The sequence below is a fragment of the Brassica napus genome, chromosome C9 (genome assembly GCF_020379485.1).
Source record: "Brassica napus cultivar Da-Ae chromosome C9, Da-Ae, whole genome shotgun sequence".
NCBI classification, from domain to species: Eukaryota; Viridiplantae; Streptophyta; class Magnoliopsida; order Brassicales; family Brassicaceae; genus Brassica; species Brassica napus.
The window spans coordinates 59,046,065-59,053,592 of record NC_063452.1 but is presented as its reverse complement, the minus strand read 5'-3'; positions in this window follow the sequence as shown (position 1 = coordinate 59,053,592).

Here is a 7,528-nt window from a genome sequence, read left to right as displayed (position 1 = left end):
TCCTAAAAGTCTTCTGACAAAGTCGTCTGAACTTCTTGGAAGTCGTCTGGACTTCTTAAAAGTCGTGTGGTCCTGTCTACTCAAGTGGAATCCAAGCTTGTCTTTGTAGAGGAATGATCTATAATAGTTTTGTTTGTGGTCTGTTTTGTGAATTGCATGTCTACTATTTTAGTTGTGATTTTTTTGTAAAATCAGTAATAATGTTTTCCAAGATGTATTAAATGTGCTAACAATGTGTTTACACATTTACAAATCAATGAAATAATAGACTTCAGTAGCCTTTTTCTTATCTTTGGATCTCTCATATGCAATAATAAACTCCAATGGCCTTTTTCTCATCTTAATAAACAAGAATGTTGGTAGCTTTATATTGATACAACATTTTAAGAAGTATTTTAACCCTTCTTCCAACTCATAACAATAGTCATCATTATTGTCTATAACAATAATACTTAAGAGATGGAAACAAACAATAGTAACTAGTCAAAGCATATCATATTTATTATAAGTTTGCGTTGAAAAACTTAGTCAAATTTAGTAAAACTAAGGGAGAAAACATATTTTGTAAATATGAGTTTTACATATCTTGAAGTTACTTATCACTCTTAAAAATACAAGTTATTCAAAAACTAACGTAGAAGACTTAAAAACTAGCGGAGAAGACGCGGGCGACTTCAATCTAAGTTGTCCACACGACTAAACTATACGTCGTCTGGTCAACACAGAGGTTATTTTTGCAATTGACTTTGAAATCTGTTATTTCGGACGACTGAAAAATAAGTCGTCTACTATTGTTTGGCTAAAAAAAAACCCTCCAAAAAAGCTAGACGACTTACATTTCAGTCGTCATAGGTTAGTTTTGCATTTGACTGGATAATTTCAGAAGTTTGACTTCCCCAGACGACTTACATTTCAGTCGTCTGGCGAAAATTAAAATAATAATATTTTTTTAAAAGTAGACGACTTACAGTTAAGTCGTCATAGGTTAATTTTGCAATTGAAAAAAAAACTTCAAAATTTAATTATACACAGACGACTTATACTTCAGTCGTCCACGAGACGACTTACTTGTAAGTCGTCCATGATTTTTTTCTGAGATTCTGGTCAAACCTCGTAAATCCTGGACGACTTACATTTCAGTCGTCTCGTGGACGACTGAATTATAAGTCGTCTGTATATAATTAAATCTTGAAGTTTTTTTTTCAATTGCAAAACTAACCTATGACGACTTAACTGTAAGTCGTCTACGTTTAAAAAAATATTATTATTTTAATTTTCACTAGACGACTGAAATGTAAGTCGTCCAGAAAAGTCAAACTTCTGAAATTATCCAGTCAAATGCAAAACTAACCTATGACGACTGAAATGTAAGTCGTCTAGGTTCTTTGGAAATTTTTTTGAAACCAAACAAAAACAGACGACTTAACTTTCAGTCATCTCAGGTTACAGATTTCAAAGTCAATTGCAAAAATAACCTCTGCGTTGACCAGACGACTTCCAGGTAAGTTGTCTACAGCCAGACGACTTCCCAAGTAAGTCGTCTGACGAACAGATCTGGAAAAAAACTCGATGTCATACCTTAAATTGGTGAGATAAGTTCCTTAGCATACATAAGGCTTCTCCAAGCACACAGAATCACAAACGAAAGTAACCCACCCAGAATCGTTAGCTTCTATGACTCTATGAACCATAAAAAATTTAGAATCAAAATCTTGGGTTTTTTTAGCTCATTGTGGAGAGAAAGTGAGAGATATGTTGTGTTTAGTTTACAAGAATGAAAAAGAAGAAGGGTAAATCGATTTTGGGAGCATTAAGAGCTTCAAATTGGTTGTTCATGGTGGTTGTGGTATTGATGACAATGACAATCTTGTAATTACTTGAAGATGATGAGGTTGAGAGAGTAAAAATGTCATTTTCGAAAAAAAAAAGAAAAAAAAAATTGATGGCATTTTCGTAAATTATATGAACTTGTGGGGTGAATAGGGCAAAACCAATTTTCAAAAAAAAAGGAAGTTAGTTTTGTGTTTGACTTTAAGTTATAGGTCAATTCTGCAAAAAGCCCTTAAAAGAATTAAATAAGAGTATTTTAAATAGAAATATGCATAAAATAAGTATATAATAATACATTCATTCTAAAAATTTGGTAAATACAAAAAAGTTAGATATATTGCATAAGGATTAATCTTTTATATCATTCAAATAGAAATACATATAAAATTATAATAAAATATTTATAACAGTGTTGTATTAGTTAATAAGCATGGAATAATCTATATGACGATTTTAATTTTTTTATTAAGAAACAATATACACATATTTATAAATACATTTATACATTTACGTATACAAACAAACTGATATCTAAATATTAGTTATTTAAATGGTAAAATTGTATAAAAACTTAACTATGAAAAATAATAAAGCACACTTTAAATAAATTTCATAGAAAAATGTATATAAAACAATTTTCTATTATATTATCTTAATATTATTAAAAAATAAAACTAATTATTAATAAAGTATTCATAGTAGTGTATAGCATAGTATAGTAGTGTATATGTACTGAGAAATCTATGTGATATTAAAATTATGTACTTATAAGAAACTATAAATACTTTAGTAACAATAATTTTACTTTTATAATACAAACAAATAAATAGCTAAATTCAAAAATAAAAAATTTATAAAATAGGAAATAAAATAATATTTTAATAATATTAATAAAAATATTTTTTACGATATTCATCTTTTTATTAAAAAATATTGCAAAATTAAATTAAATTATTAAAGCAGACTCGCGCGTAGCAGGTAAGTGGATCTCAATTTTAAAAAATATGAAAAAATGTCTAGTATGTGGCTCGAACCCGAGTTACTATGATATAAACACCAACATTTATACCAATAAACTAAAAGATACTTTGTACATTGATTACCAAAACTAATATATATTTATGAAGAATTTCTTATAGTGGATCCCACACATAACTGTAATGTTTCAATACTCACGTGTAACTTTGATCATCGAAACCTATCTAGTAAAATCCGCATTCTGGCCCAATAAAACTTATAAGTGGGCTAAATCTATTTTGTATTTATCTAGGATATTTATAGTACTCTGTCTCCACCAATAAACCGAAGTGTTACCCTTTTAGCTTATCAAAAAAAATCCTGAAACTTTTCATCTTCACCTCTCTATATCTCCAACTATCAGTTATGGTACCGTTTCACCTCTGAAACGATCCGTCTCAGTATATATAATTCCTCAAACAAACATTGAGACCCATATCTCTTATTAAATTATTCCTAAATTGAATTGTCGCAGTTTTTAGCCAACCTTCGAAGATGTCAGCGCCTCCAGTGTTGTTGTTGCTTAATCGGTCGTTGTCCCCGCCATCATTCTCCGCCTAGAACATAGTACCCAGGAAAGGTATTGACAATTTGACTTTCTATGGAATACTATATACCATATTTGTTTAATCAATATTCAAGCTATCAGTTTTAATACTTTAAGCGTATGTTTCTCTGGCCAGAATTTCGAGATCCACGGTTCTATCCCAGTTCATGTGAATCACTACCATCCATCGCTACGATAGGGGGTCGATCGTGAAAGTTGATTGATCGCTTTGAAGTTGTCCGATTAACTAATATGATGTAAACTCTGTTCTGATGGGCTATAACGGAAAGTTATTTGGTTGCTAGGACTAACAGAGGCTGCAAGGCTGGGTACGTCTCAGGCGGAGCTGAAGGACGGTACAACTAGAGCGCCTATTGTCCGGTTTTTGTCGTGCCAACGTGCTATGGAACTTAAGCCTTCCTAGGAGAATCCAGATCACTTCGAAACGTCAGCTGTCATTTTCAACAGGTATCACCAAGATGTAAAATTTTTTATGCTTGTGGTGTGGTTCGACTCAAGATTGAAACTTTTGCTGATGAAATAATGATTTTGTGGATGCATGTCAATTAGATTTACGAGGCTACAAACTGTTCACTGTACATTGGCAGGGAAAAAATGGCTATGTATGGTTCAGTTGTAACACCGGTGTGGTGCAATGGAGATGGACATGGTAACCAAAGGTGTGCATAATGTTATTGAGTTCCTCAGCGATGATTCCCCTGATATGGATGTGATCGGAATCTCTGGTGAGTTTCTTTTGTATGTTATTAGTTTGATTTTAAAACAATGTCTTTTAGCTTAGTGTCATCTTGAGACTTAAAAACTTGAAATTTACTTGTCTGATAACTTCTTCTCCGACATTAACAAACCTGCTGCGGTGAACTGCATCGAGGGACATGGCAGTAATTAGAAGAGAGATAGAGAACAAGGTGTTGAAAACGAGTGGCTTGGTGGAGCTCAATATACTCAAGAACCTCACCGTCTATGTTGTTGCAGGCTCTCTAGGTTGATTCAAATCTCATGCCAGCAACATAGTATTTGATGTATTCATAGCTACTTGCCAAGATCCAGCCCAAAACACAGAGAGCTCTCAAATTGATGGAAGCCATTAATAGCAATCACCGTACCATCACTATCTCCACCATCACTGAAGATACCATCATAGAGAACCATGACAAGGTTGTCTAATTTTACTTGTCATCACGTTCATGTATTTCAGGAGCACAGTGAGAACATTCTTCCAAGCAGTGAAGGTGACGTAGGATTGTCAGCATCATCGGGCCCGTCTGTTTTGGGAGACAAGGTCGATGAGAAATGTGCTGCAGCAGATCCTCCAGAGATTTCAGACGCTCAGAACAACCGCAAGCGCTGCCGTGAGTGATTGAAAATATCTATTATATTCCTATCAGCCCGTCAACGTCTTTTCTATGCATTTTTAAAAATTGCTATTATCTTTATTTTCCATCATAAACTTTGGATATTTTTTTCCTTGCATGTTTTCTCTGTTCGGATATTTTATTTCTGTTTTGGATTATTAATGAAACGTCGACGGGTTCTAACTCATACAAGATTTGTCAGTGGTGTATTTTTTTGGTTTACCTATTTCTGACATTTTTTTTGTCCACCATAAACTATTTTTAACAAAGTCGAGTAAAACTCTAAAAATAAATAATTTTGCAACCGTATAATTTTATAAATTTTTCGAGTTATTAATTTTTTTTAAAAATATTTTATTACAGTTCTATTATTTTGAAATTAATTTAGGTAAAATAAGAAAATAATTTAATTTATTGTTCGATAAATTTTTTAATTTTTTGAATTCAAATTTTATATTTTGTTCCTTACACTATTTGTTTTATATACTAACAACTACCTAAGTAAATACTAAACAACTTCATAAACTTTATCTTTTGAACATGAAAGCCCTAATAACGCTAATGGTCGATCAAATCATTACAAAAATAATGCATATGAATTCGCCGGTCATTCTTATATCAATTTAATCAAACTGTGTGACTTCCAAATGTTATTTTCATCACCATTATATACAACACGGAAAAACAAAAGTGGAAAAAAAACAAACGACAAAATCCCGTACACAAAACTACACAACGATCAATAACTTATCCGGCTCCGCGCTTGCACGGGGGCTATACCCCTAGTATTATTAATTACGAACAAAAACATTGATAGAATTAAAATGATTATGAATGAAAGTGTGAAAATAATAAATTTTGAATAATAAAATTATGTTACTGCACAAATTGTAATATACCACGAAAAAGAAAACCAACATGTTTATTAAGTATAACAAATTCATAAAAATATGATTTCTAAGTAAAGTAAAACAAATAAAAAATCATTTAAAATACGTTTGGGAAAACAACAAATAAAAAAAAAATCCAAAAAGACACATGCCATTCACACAATTACTAACTGACTTATGTTTTATAGTAACACAATTACTGACTGACTTATGTTTTATAGTATGAAAGATGTTTTATAAATCATCTTTTTTCTATTGTAAATGATAATTTTTATAAGAGTAACTAGGTGTTTTCCTGCACCATGTGCAGCAAAAAAATTTAAAATATTTTTCTAACAGATAAATATAAATTATATTTAAAAATAAAAATTTATTAATTTTATTAATTTTGCTTTCTTATCAATATTTTAATATAAATTTAATTTAAGTAAACATAAAAATTAAGGTAAAAATATTTTTTTTTTTAAATTATATTTACGAATATGCATGATTTATTTAAAATTATAATCTTAGATAGATTTTTCTATCTATTTATTTTAATTAAATATATTAAATAAATTTGTAAAAAATTGCATAATTATAAACAATTAAAATTAAACAATATTTATAAGTTTTGTAGATATATAAGAAACTAATGATTTTACGATTAAATTTTATAATTTTCTAAAAAAATTGTATACATTTTTGAAGGTTTTAGTAATAAAATTGTATAATTTAAAAATATATAATTAAGTGATATTTCGAAATTTGTAATGCCATATTGAATATATTTATTTTAGTGATGATTTATGAGTTATTACCATTTTATAAAATAAATTCCAAAAATATAAATCGACATTAAATGTAATATATGAGTTATTACTATATTTTTAAAAGTTTACCAAAAATATAAATTAACATTAAATGTAATTGTCCATGTCATATTAAGCTATAAGTTATTTGATGTTATTTTTGTGAAAATGAATGCAAAGCGGATTCCATTGCTAAGAACCCTAATGACTACCTCACCAACCATATTTTATGAAAGAAAAAAATATGTGATTAGTTTTCTTTCTCGGAAGTGTAACCCAAGAAAAAAAAAAGTTAGAAATTGCCAAATTGACATGAAAAACGACGTCGGTTAATATTTAGCCAACGTGGAAAAAGAACCGGTTTGGTTTATATTGGAAGAATTCAGGACCGGTTCGATTACAAAATACACCGACTCAAAATTAAAATATAACCGTTAGGAGAAACGCGTGTTTATCAAAGCACTTCTTTCTTTCTTTCCTTTTTTTTCCCCCAAGAATGTGCTCGATCGAAGTCGACTCTATATAACCAACCATTAGGAGACGACGCGAGTTCTCGAACGAAACCCTTTTTCGTATTTGGTCTCTCCTTTCAGTCGTCTCTTCCAGAAACAAACAGAGAGTCGTTTACTTTCTCAGATATGTAAGTGTTTCGATCGCTGTATTTGTATCAAGATTTCTAAGTTGCCCGTGAAATTTTTGATATGCGATTTGGCTTCTAGGGCTTCAAAGTTTGTCTAATCGGTTAATTTGATCTATTGATCTTGATCAGAGTTTCTTTTTTTTTTTCTCGTTAGTCGTCTCAATCTATTTTAGGGTTACTAAGTTTCGTGTAAATACGTTCGCGATTTGCTTTTAATCTGTCTTCCTTGGCTTAGAGTTTAAGTTGGATTCTTTGTCTGGGCTAAGAGTTTCCCGTTTTGTTTTGAAGCTTTATTATATGGTTTTCGTTTTGAGATTCTTTGTTTCATGTCTTGGGGATTTTGAAATCAAACTTTGTTTTGTTTTGTTTTGTTTTGAAGGTTTTGTTTTTTCACTCGAAACCCAAAAAAGATCATAGGCAGACACTAATCTAATAGT